The following is a 12415-nucleotide window of genomic DNA, read 5'->3' as shown; positions in this document are numbered from 1 at the left end:
TTGGGAGTGGAGACTGAGGAGGGCGGGGTTTGGGGAGGAGAGGGACTTCAACAGGGTATAATGCCATAGAGTTAACCTTCCAAAGTGGCCATTTTCTCCAGGTGAGCTTATCTCTATCACCTGGAGATCAGTTGTAATAATGGGAGATATCCAGCCACCACCTGGACCTTGTCAGCCCTAATGATTATATACTTCTAGAAAATAGCTGCTCTGGAGAAACAGCTGGAAAGGTTGCCTTCATGACCTCCTTAATGGCTTCCCAGAGACATCTGGTTAGCCACTGTGGGAAACAGGATGCTGGATTAGATGGACATTTGGTCTGATTTAGCAGGGCATCTTTTTATGTTTGTAAACAAAAGTCTTTTGTTGTTTTCCATGAAATAAGACAATGCCCTGGGGACATAATAGCTATTAACATGGGACTACATTGCCACAAGGATGTCATTTTTTAAAAAATCCTGTCCATTTTACAACCACAGGACACTTAGAAATTAATTAGCTGAAACTTCCTCCAACACAGCATCACTATGCTATAAACTTTTGCATAAGAGGAGCTTTGGCCAGAGAAAAGGTACTACAACTAAGAAGAACACAATGGAAGGACAGGTCACACTAAGAAGTAGTTTTCTGGATATGTCAAAAACTTATCAAGTTGAAGACGATCAAAAGAATTCAGAATACTCACAGCCAGTTCTTAGAGAACCTTGAAGAGATGGCAGTGTGGGGTAAATGATCTGCTTTTCTGATGTCTGTCACCTGAGGGTATATATAAACCTTCACAGTAATGCTTAGGAATTAAAATAGTTGCAAAGTCAGAAGCATCATAGTCATCGTGATAGCTGGCATATTTAACATTTGCATTTGCAAGAACAAATGAATCATTTTTGGGTTACTGGCTGGAAATAGACTACAAATTATGTCTCTCTTAAGAGCTAATTTTGCAGCCACTATGAGCGTGTGTTATGGCATTTTATATTTCTGTGGAGGCATTAATGAATATCAAAAGTTTCCATGATGGAACATTAATTGCTTAACTTCTAACTTAAAAGTGGTTGTTTTTTTGTATTCTTGGTCAAGTTTTTTGAAAATGTTGAAAATGGGATGACAGTATGTAATGTGATTTATTGCAAAATCCTTTTCCAGGTCTGTAAACTTCTACCTGCAGATGACTGCTGTGATACAATAAATCGCCACACACCCTGCTGGTCCTGATATTTGTTGTGGAGTGCAAGCAATCACACATGCAAGCTGCTCACTGCCTGGCAAAGCAAAAACCCCAGATGAAGTTGTGGTCTATGTTCATTGTACTGTAGTCAATATTTGTATTTGTATTGTTTGGAGAAAATTATGATCTGTGCAGTGTGGACAAGCTATTTCTCTCTCACACTCATTCTACGTCTCTCTGTGTGTGTGTCCCCCATTGTAATCAGTAACTTCTAACTACAAGTTAAAACTATGAAATTGGTGTCATACTGTGGTCATTCAACCCCACATAAAAAGTGGAGAGACATCATGGTATAGAGGTTCAGAGAGGTGGATTCTAATCTAGAGAACCAGGTTTGATTCCCCACTCCTCCACATGAGCTGTGGAGGCTAATCTGGTGAACTGGGTTGGTTTCCTCACTCCTACACACGAAGCCAGCTGGGTGACCTTGGGCTAGTCACAGTTCTATTAAGAGCTCTCTCAGCCCCACCTACCACACAGGGTGTCTGTTGTGGGGAGGGGAAGGGAAGGTGATTGTAAACTGGTTTGAGCCTCCCTTAAGTGGTAGAGAAAGTCGGCATATATATAAAACCACCAACTAAACCGGTTTGATTATCTTTAAAAGGTAGAGAAAATTGGTGTATAAAAACCAGGAGATAAGCAGGAGATCTCCAGCTAGTATCTGGAGGTTGGCAACCTTACTTTGGGCCCTGATCACCTACCAGCATGATTGGCAAGTGTTTTCCATCAGTGGAGCTAAACTGACAGACTAGAGAGGAGGGGGTTATTTTGTTCCCTTCACCCTCCTCAGTGGGGCCCCCAAACCTCAAGGGGTCAGTTTTGCAACTCCAAAAATCATCTTTCCTAGGACAACTGGGGGAATATCGGGAAGATCTATGATGCTTACACCCATGGATCACTGGATCCAAACCACTGTGTATCAAGGATATGGAACAATATGTGTAAAGTCTGAAGTGTATATATTTTTCGCTTAAAGAGTTTCCCATTTATATGACAGAACGTCAAGGTATAATAACTCAGTGCATAACTAAATGATGACTAGAGGATCAAAAAAGCAAGGAGTAAAAAATAAAGACTCAAAGAGTGTGGAACCAGGGGATTTCATTTTAATTCTTAGCAAAGAGTTGGCAGCTTTTATGAACAAGATATATGAAAGGTTAGAAAAAGAGCAACAAAGATAACGATGGAAAATAAGCTTGGAGAATTAGAAAGGAAAATAAATCAGCTTGGAGATAACATAAAGGAAGTCAAGCCAGCTTTTGAAGGACAAAGGCAAGAAGGTGTCAACATAAAGAAAAATGAGTAATCATGAAATCGTATTGGACTATTTTAACAGAGATGAAAATGAAACAAATTCCTGGAAGCAGTAAAAGTGTAAGATGTAAATGAAAGTTTTGAGAAAATAAAGTTTATTTTGATTTTTAGAGCTATCCCAGTAGAAAAAGGAAAGAGTAATCTGAGGGCTTTTGATTGATAAGGAAATCACAATGGAAAATTGCACTTAGGCTGTATTCAGATGTCACGCTATTTAAGCAGATGGTTATTGACAGTTTGCATGAACATGGCTTCTAAATGTGCTCACACATTCCCTTTGCTTCTCTATCTCACCAAGACCAGTCTTAGTGATTTCAGCGCTCTGGGCAAAAGTCCAGGATGGGCCCCCAGAATCACAGGCACACCAGGGCTACCTCCAGGTCTGAGACATCTTAGGTTCAAGAAAGTGGTAGCCCTTGCCCTGAGCACAGCGATAGGGTGCCAGGTCCCTCTTCGCCACCGGCAGGAGATTATTTGGGTGGAGCCTGAGGAGGGTGGGGCTTGGGGAGGGGAGGCACCTCAATGCCATAGAGTCCAATTGCCAAAGTGGCCATTTTCTCAAGGTGAACTGATTTCTATTGGCTACAGATCAGTTGTAATAGCAGGAGAGCTCCAACTAGTACCTGGAGTTTGGCAACTCTACACACTAAGCAGTTTCATATGGCAACTAATAAGCTGGATATTGGTCAAGCCCTGGAGGGGGCATGATGCTGAGTGATCACCAAGGTGGCCAGCTGCTGCCCAAGCTCCAGAGTGGTGGGTGGGGTGAGGCCAAGGGCCCTTACCCAACACCTGCTCCAGACACCCCATGGGTAAGACTTACCCTGCCTCCCCACCACCCTCCTCCTCGTGTGCAGAAACTGATTAACCACCTCCCAATTTGATCGTGCTCAAACCTGCTGTGATGTCCAAATGAAGGAACCGTAGCAAACTGGTGTTTGTGTCTTTTCACATGCCTGAATTCTAAACTGGGATTTAATGGCAGTTTAGAAAGAAATTCCAAGTTGTCAGGTTGTAGGGGTTGCCAGGTACCCCTGGCAGCTGGCAAGGGATGGGGAGCGTGGGTGGGGAATTTACCAAGAGGGACCTGGAAACCCTACCAATCCCCAGTGGGGTCCTGGCAACCCTATCAGGTTGCAGATTCATAAGGTTGCCAACCTCCAGGCGGTGGCTGGAGATCTTTTGCTATTACAGCCCATCTCCAGGCGACAGAGATCAGTTCCCCTGGAGAAAAGAGCTGCTTTGGAAGTTGGACTCTAAGGCTCCCATTCCCAAACCTGCCCTCCTCAGGCTCCACCCCCAAAATCTCCAGGTATTTCCCAACCCAGAGCGACGACCCTACAGATTCAGATGTCTTCATGGCATGTTTGAGCTTAATTACACTAGGAAAAGCTCAGTCAAGTGCTGTACACAAGAGAAGGAGGGAAGTGGGAGAAGTGAAGGGAGTGCACAAACCGGTCAAATGAGCCATGATCATGCTTGATGCTGGCAACCCTCTGTGTATGTATGTTGTGATGTCAGTGCAGCCTCAGTGTCAACAACATCACAAATTTGCAAAAATTACAAAACTGTTAAATTTATAACCCCCCCCTTTTCCCCTTAGTGGGAACAACAAACGCAAAGGGTTACCACCTGTAGTGTAGTGGTTAAGAACCAGCATGGTGTAGACTTCCGGTGGTGACGCTGGGCTGAGTGCTTCGTTCTCCCAGGGGCTCCTGGGGGGAATCCAAGTTTGCGTTTCTTTTGGGGTGTTTTACTGCACCCCAACCCAGCCCTTGCAAGTGGGCTGGGAAGCAGGAATTCCCTGCAGCTATCTATGCGGTTTGATCTCCTAAATACTCCGAGGGAGCTTCAATAAGTCCCCCGGAGATTTAGACTTTGATCCCGCGGGCACGAAGGGATTGGAATCGCCAGAGCGCAACTTCGGCATTTAGACTCTACCCTCCACCACCTTATAAACATCGTAAGGACTACATTAAGATAAGAACCTCACCCCTAGACGCCCAAGTGAGTAGATAAGAATCTTTCGTTCATCATTGGCGTTATCGAATAACAGGGGGGTTGAAGAAGACATTCCTGGAAACCCTGCTCCTTCCTTAATTGAAACGGATGACTCTGCTGTATGAGACTCATCAAATAAAGCGGCAGGAGCCTTATCAAACTGATCAGCTTAAACCAAAACAACGAGCCTAAATGATTGACTTACGATTTGCCAATCCGATTCGCTCTTAAAGGAAGGGGAGGGAGATACCTTTGAGAACTTTTCCGGTGTAAAAGGGTCCTCCAGCCACGTTTTGCAACAAAGAGGACATCTTAGACCGGAAGACTCTGCGTTCCATCTATTATCCCTCTCTACTGCTCGGCATCCAAATCAGCAGGAAGTAAGTTATAGGACCGGAAAAACGTCTCACTCGTGCTACATTGAAATTGTTCCTGAAGGAAACAACCATCGAGAAGAGACGATAGAAGGTTCGTGACGAGGCAACTTCCGGAATACTTCCTGGTTAAGCCGACCTAGAGCGTCCGGTAAAACTCGTTGGTATTGTCAACTTTAAAAAGCGACTTTAAGGGTAAATGTTAACTTTTTCAATTCGAAAAAGTACTCAAGCTGGTCAATGAAATATCCTTCATCAATTACATGTAAAGGACTCCTGCCAGATGACCAACAATTTTGCAGCTTAACTACTCAAGTAAATATCTGGAACTCGTCCCTGTTCTGGTTTATTACATAGCCCTGCCTTTAAAAATTTAAAGGAAACTTTACAGAACTTAACCATGGAGAAAAAAGTGCAGGATATGTTAGTTAATCAGTCTGAGGTGACAGTTAAACATCTAGAACAGATATCAATACAAATGGCTCAACTGATCTCAATGGTGACTACTCTTGACAAATTATCACAAATCATTAATCAGAAGTTGGATCTGGTTACAGAAGACATAAAGGATGTTAAGGTTCAAATGATGATCAGCACAGACAAGCAAGCAATGGATTCCTCGGTCAAATTAGTCTTGGAACAACATAAGGATATAAAGAAGATAGAAGACCAAGAATGTAACCTGCCTGTGACAATGAAAACAGACATGCAAGAAATGGATATTCCAGTTAACAAAGTTATGGAAGAATTCAAGGAAACAAAGAAGGAGCTAGAAGGTCAAGAAAAACAAATTGAAGCAACACAAGTAAAAATTAAGGAGTTAGCCATGATGAAGATGCAGGTCAGAGAAAATTATCTTGGTGTGTGTAACTTGCCAGATGAGTTGAGAGAGAACAAAGAGACCCTGTTCCTGTTTCTAACTGACCTATTTCAAATGCAGAAGGAAATATTAGATCATGGCTAAAAGACTTGTTCAAATATGATTATTGGATTTGGATGGCTTTGACAGTATAAATGGGTGGCATGGCTATTTACGGTATAATGTTAAAAGGATATTTTTGAATTTATCTTATAATGGCTACAAGATTATTATCTGCAGCCAAATGGAAAGAGGCGGAAGTTCCAGGGAAAAAAAAGAAATTGGAATTTTAAGATTTTAGAGCTGGTGGAGATGGAGAAATTAATATGTTAAATTAAATTAAATAGGTAATGAATATCTATGGGAAAATGGGAGGATTGAATTAATTTTTAGAATTTATAAGATTTGGGAAAAATGAAAGGTTACCTTTTATCCTGATCCGGAATGTAATATTCTATATGCTATGAGATTAATATTAGGATCAGAATATATTAACGATGGATTATATTATTTTATCAAGTGGCAGACCGGGGTGGTGGGGAAGTCAAATTGTTTATTTTATAACTATTTGTAATTAAGGCAACAATTGTTACAATCGTGCTCTGACATTATCTTTAAAATTGTTGTTAAAATTATGAAGAATTTATAGTTTAAAAAAAAACAATAAAAAATTTATTTATTTTTTTAAAAAAGAACCAGCATGGTGTAGTGGTTATGAATGGTGGTGTGGAGCGTTGGAGTCTGATCTGGAGAACCAGGTTTGATTCCCCACTCCTCCACATGAGCGGCGGAGGCTAATCTGGTGAACTGGATTTGTTTCCCCACTCCTACACATGAAGCCAGCTGGGTAACCTTGGGCAAGTCATTCTCTCTCAGCCTCACCTACCTCACAGGGTGTCTGTTGTGGGGAGGGGAAGATGATTGTAAGCCGGTTTTACTCTCTCTAAAGTGGCAGAGAAAGTTGGCATATAAAAACCAACTCTTCTTCTTCTTCTTCTTCTTCTGCTGCTGCTGCTGCTGCTGCTGTATGGCCCCCTACAGCTTTTAGATTTGTGTGCCATAATTTTAGTTTTTTTAAGAATTTTATTGATAGTTTTATTATGGATTTTAATGTATATTTATATTGTATATTGTTGTATTTTTAAAATGATGTTACCCGCCCTGAGTCGGTTTGCTGAGGAGGGTGGGTTATAAGTCTAATAAATAAATAAATAAAAATAAATACCCTCATTAGCACATTATCTTGATACTTACAGGACAATGATTAGCACATTACTTTTGCAGGAGAGTACTCAGCTCAAACCCAACCCCTTTCTGACTATATATTACTCTTCCTACACACTTGACACTGAGAGACACTGTCCTTCAGTGTTACTACTCTGAAGATGCCTGCCACAGTTGCTGGCGAAACGTCAGGAAAGAAAATTCCAAGACCACGGTTACACAGCCCGGATAACCTACAAGAACCAATGAACTCTGACCGTGAAAGCCTTCGACAAAATAAATATTATTCACCAAAGTTAATGGATAGGAACAGGAGCTGTTAGAACACAAGGGGTTGGATCTACTGGAGAAAAAGGAGGAAGGGGTCTCCTTTGACCACCACAAAAGCTATGCTGGGCATCATGGGGCCTGCAGGAACAAAAGATATATGGGATAGGGGCTGTGGCAAGAATGTGAATTGAGGGAGAAGGAGTGAGAAAGCTGGCTGGATCCAAATTGAGTCTTTCAGATACAATTCTCAGAGAGAATTCCTCAAAGAAAGAATGTAGGGATAATTACTAAAGAATGAAATGACAAAGAAATCAAATAAAGGTGACCTTCCCAGGGACATTAGATACAAAAGGCTACAGTGATATTGAATATCAGTGAAGCACTACGTTTTTGACTGTAGGAATACAAACTCAGAGGACAGTGAGAAGAAGGAAAAAAACAAATGAAACAAATCGGTTAATTTCTTTTCTAAACAAATAGCCAAAAAAAGTTCCAAAAAACAACAACAGGGCTCATCGAAAGATCTTAACAAGTTGCCAGCATCTGAGCCACCACCAGAAGAGTGAGTTTAATCTTTGTATTTGGAATATAACTTTAGATTTTGTTCTCTTAAAAAAAATATGGGGAGAGGGAATCATAAGGAACAGTGATGTTTCAAAGGTTATTTCCATTAATTCAAAAGTAATAAATGAAATGATTTAAAGAAAAAGGACCTTTGGGAAATTAATATATATATATATAATTTATCTCCAATGAACTCATGTTGCTAAGGAAACAATAGATTAATGGGGAACAAAAGATTGAATCATATGTATAGAAAATGGGTACAAAGAAATGCATTTGTTGTAAAGATGAAAGATGTTTATGTTGGTAATGCCTAGTGCATTGCTAAATGATCTTATACTTGTAAACTTATGAGAAAAGACATTGCGGGGGCACTTAAGGTTGTTGTTATAATTATTGTCATAAAGTTACCCCCTTGAGTCTCATTGAGAAAGACAGGCTATACATAAAATAAAATATTCTATTTTTACTTGTGTCTACTGCAGACTTAAAAGCTAATGTATTTTTTGTGACATAAGCTTTTGTGAGCTTCAGCCCACTTTTCAGATGCAAATATTTGTTGAAGGGGGCTCTGGCTCATGAAAGCTTATATGACACTGCATATAAGTTTCCACATGACTCTTTGCTATTTTATGTCAATCTAGTGTGCGAAATTTGATCACAAATACTTTGGACATTCTTGTATTGTTGAGTGGGAACTGTGGTTTGATCCAGTAAATTCTGGGCAAGATCCAGCATGAGTACCGCCAAATTATGGGGCTGTGGCTCAGTGGTAGAGCCTCTGCTTGGCATGCAGAAGGTTCCTCATTCAATCCCCGGCATCTCCAGTTAAAGGGAATAGGCAAGTAGGTGATGTGAAAGACCTCAGCCTGAGACCCTGGAGAGCTGCTGCTGGTCTGAGTAGATGATACTGAGTTTGATGGACCAAGAGTCTGATTCAGTATAAGGCAGCTTCTTGTATTCATGTGTATGAATGCTGCAGACTGACCAGGTAAAAGCAGCACATGAACTCTGAATGTAGCTGATTTATAATGTTGTATGACCTGCTTGTGATTACCCAATTAAACAGCTAAATTGTTGATGGGCACCAATAGTGCCTATCTGGCCAGCAGCTGTGGTGAATTTCCACCAAACATGAATTTCCTAAACTGTGTTCAGGATTTCTCATCTCATTTCATTTGGCAAAGAGATCCTCAATGCAATTGTGCGGGTGCACGACTCGAGAGAAGAGAGACATGAGAAGCCAGGTAAGCTTGATTTTCAAGGGTCTTTAGAAAAACTGAATCACTGCAACATGAAAACTGCCTATATTATCATCATGTAGAAGAATCAAAAATTGATATTAGATATATAATATAGATATAGATATCTGTTAAAGATAGGTCGTTTTGGAGGACATTGATTCATAGGGTCGCCATGAGTTGGAAGTGGCTTTATGGCACTTAACACACACAAATAGATATATTTATAATACAGTAATAAGTATTAAAATGTTTTTATTTACTTCATTTATACCCCACTTTTCTCCCAATGGGGACTCGAAGTAGCTTCATCATTACCCTCTCCTTGTATTCTCACAACCAGGCCATAAAGTAGGTTAGGCTAACAGTGCAATCCTAAAGAGAGTTACTCCAGTCTAAACCCATTCATTTCAATGGGCTTAGACTGGGCTAACTCTGCATAGGATTGTACTGTAAGAATGTGTGACAAGCCTAAGGTCACTCAGCAAGCTTCCATAGCAGAGTACAGTTTTGAACCTGGGTCTCCAAGATCCTAGTTGAACATTAACCACCACACCAGCATAGACATGATTATGTTAAAAAGTTAAAGTATCATTCATCTTTTAAGGCAATGAAAAATAATTGGGGAAAGACATAAGTAGAGTCATGCATTCAAGAGATGAAAAGCCTACAAAATAAAGCTGTTCTTAATACTTTCAAGACAGGTTTAGAATTGCTATATTTATATATTTGATCATATAAACATTCATACAGGATGATTTACACTTTTCTCCCTTTCCTCATAATTCAAGCTAAAGAAATTACCTGTGGTTGGTTTTTAGTACTAGTATTGTCAAAATAAACACATTTCATTAACATATGCAGATCATCTCTTTGAAAAGGAAACAACTGTACAAAAGAAAAATATGAAGGAGACTGAGATAATTTGAGAAGACACATAGCTCAAACAGAAATGTGAATAGGAATTTATATTGTTTTTGCAGAGAAAATACTACGCAGCGCTACAGTATGAGAAGACAGTAAAACATTTACGAGGGGACAGATTATATTGATACCTGCTTTCTTGTTTTTCTTAAAGCGACAAAAAATAGAGTAAGATAAGAATTTATAGATAAAATAGCTATCCTTGAGTGACAGCATGCAAAAAAGGCTCAGTTCATTGAAGCAAGAAAAGCTGAAACATTTAAGGCCACTAGTAGATTACACCAACATATGCTAGGGCTGCTATAAATTTTCACAAGATTCTCCCTCTCTCCCATTATCTGTCTTTATTGCTATTTCAGGAGGTACTGTATTTTCTCCAAACAGGCTCGGGGAAAAATTGCTGAAAAATAGCAGCCCACCTCCTTCTTTTTTGCAAATCCCTTGGTCAGAAACTCAGAACTACCGTGTTCGGCATAGCGCTGTGGACCATATCCTGGAAAGTGCCATCAAAAGTCACTGAAAAGGTGGCAATCAGCACTGTACATAAGAACATAAGGAAAGCCATGCTGGATCAGACCAAGGCCCATCAGGTCCAGCAGTCTGTTCACACAGTGGCCAACCAGGCTGTAATCTTCTCTCGTGGCAGCGGGGGGGGGGAGCATTCTGCTGCACAAATAAGAAGGGTGCTCCAGTTACTGTTACAGGAGGCAACAAACTGCTCAGCATGACTCACTGCTTCCTTTGCCTAGCTGGATCCTAAGAACCACAACTAGAACTCTTCTGTCCTGATCTTACCCTTTTCTCCCTTTCTGCGGCAGCCCTTGGAATGCCATAGGGTATAGTCCAAGAAGTGGCAGTTGAAGCGGAAAATCGACCAAAATTAACCCTCTCTTTGCACAAGCAAAAGTCGCTTCTGCTTGCTCAGAGCCATATTTTGATACAAACCATTGCATGGCATTAGTTTATACATACATACATACATACATACATACATATAACCTTTATTGGGATAAATAGTTATGGTCATGAGATCAGAAATAATAGGTGTTTCATAAAAAATTACAATCAACTAATATTTAGGATTGAATCTTAACCACTTAACCACTTCCACCAAAAACTCTGCTACCTTCACTGTAACCTCAGTCATGAAGTCATTCAGCAGGAATTTACATATGATTGTTCTGTAAGGGGCCATCAATTTGCTAATTAAAGGTAATATTATTTTTTTTTGCGGGGTTCCTCATGTAAATGACAATCTAGGCTAATGTGTTGTAGGGAATCTGGCTGGCCCATTCCACATGAACATAGTCTCTTGTTAAAGGGAGTTTTTGTACATCTCCCATAAAGAACCTTGGATGGGAAAGAGTTAAAATGAGCTAACATAGAAGCTCTCTGTTGGAGGGGTTCCTCCAGTGTATGGAAATATTGCTGTATCTTTCCGAGCAATGTTAGCAAATCCATTTTAAGTGGGGAACATACTGGCTGATTGAGTGGACATATTTTCTGGTATTCATGGTCTAAGAGCCGCATTAGTTTATAACCAACAAAAATAGAAGGAGAAACGGGAGTTTCTTGTGTCTAGAAAATTAATACCATTGCCTGTTAAAACTGAGAATGTAATGCTTAGGCTGAGACCTCATTCAGAAGTGATGTCAGATATGGTTCATGTAAACATGCTCAGACTGGGTTGGAAAAAACAATTTTAGCTAAAACCTTTAACAGAACCTTCTCCCATCCTGTCTTGCACTGCATGCTTCTGATTTTCCCATCGCTGAATTCCTATACTGAATTTTTCCTTTTTCCACTGGTTGATGTACAGGTTGACATTTCAAGTATTTCTCTAGGGCCAAGCATCTTCAAAACAGGTTGGGATACTCAAAATAGTTTCCCATTTTATGCATGAACTAACTTTGTAAACACCCAACACATGGAAGAAGTCAAAAGCCTCTAGAATGGTACAGTGCAACAGAAGAGGATTTTTATGAACATTTTCCGACTGGCAATATCTTTGCAACTTCAGCTCCATCGAACAGTTGAACATCCTTGTCTCGCAGCCACTCTCAGAGCATTGGCAAAATGAGTTAACAGATGGGGACATGCATTAAAAACACCTTCACATTTAAGCTGATTACCATGAAGCTAAAAAATAAAAAAGACAGCCAGTAATGAATTTGCTGCCTGATTGTTGTGATGAATACCCCACAGTAAAAGTCTTTACTGAATCCATGCACAATAGGCATAACTGTAAAGGAACAGTTGTCCATTTTGGTCAATAAAAAAGAAGCTGATTGGCAGACATGCAAACTTGTTGTTTGGCTTCAGCAAGATACAACCTTTCTGTTTCCAGATAAAGCAGCGCACAAATCTGTCCTGGCACAGATGTTGCTCATAAAGCATCATTTGTCAGCGGACGTTATAC

This window comes from Euleptes europaea, chromosome 5 (assembly GCF_029931775.1).
Source record: "Euleptes europaea isolate rEulEur1 chromosome 5, rEulEur1.hap1, whole genome shotgun sequence".
In the NCBI taxonomy this organism is placed as follows: Eukaryota; Metazoa; Chordata; class Lepidosauria; order Squamata; family Sphaerodactylidae; genus Euleptes; species Euleptes europaea.
This window is presented reverse-complemented; position numbering follows the sequence as displayed.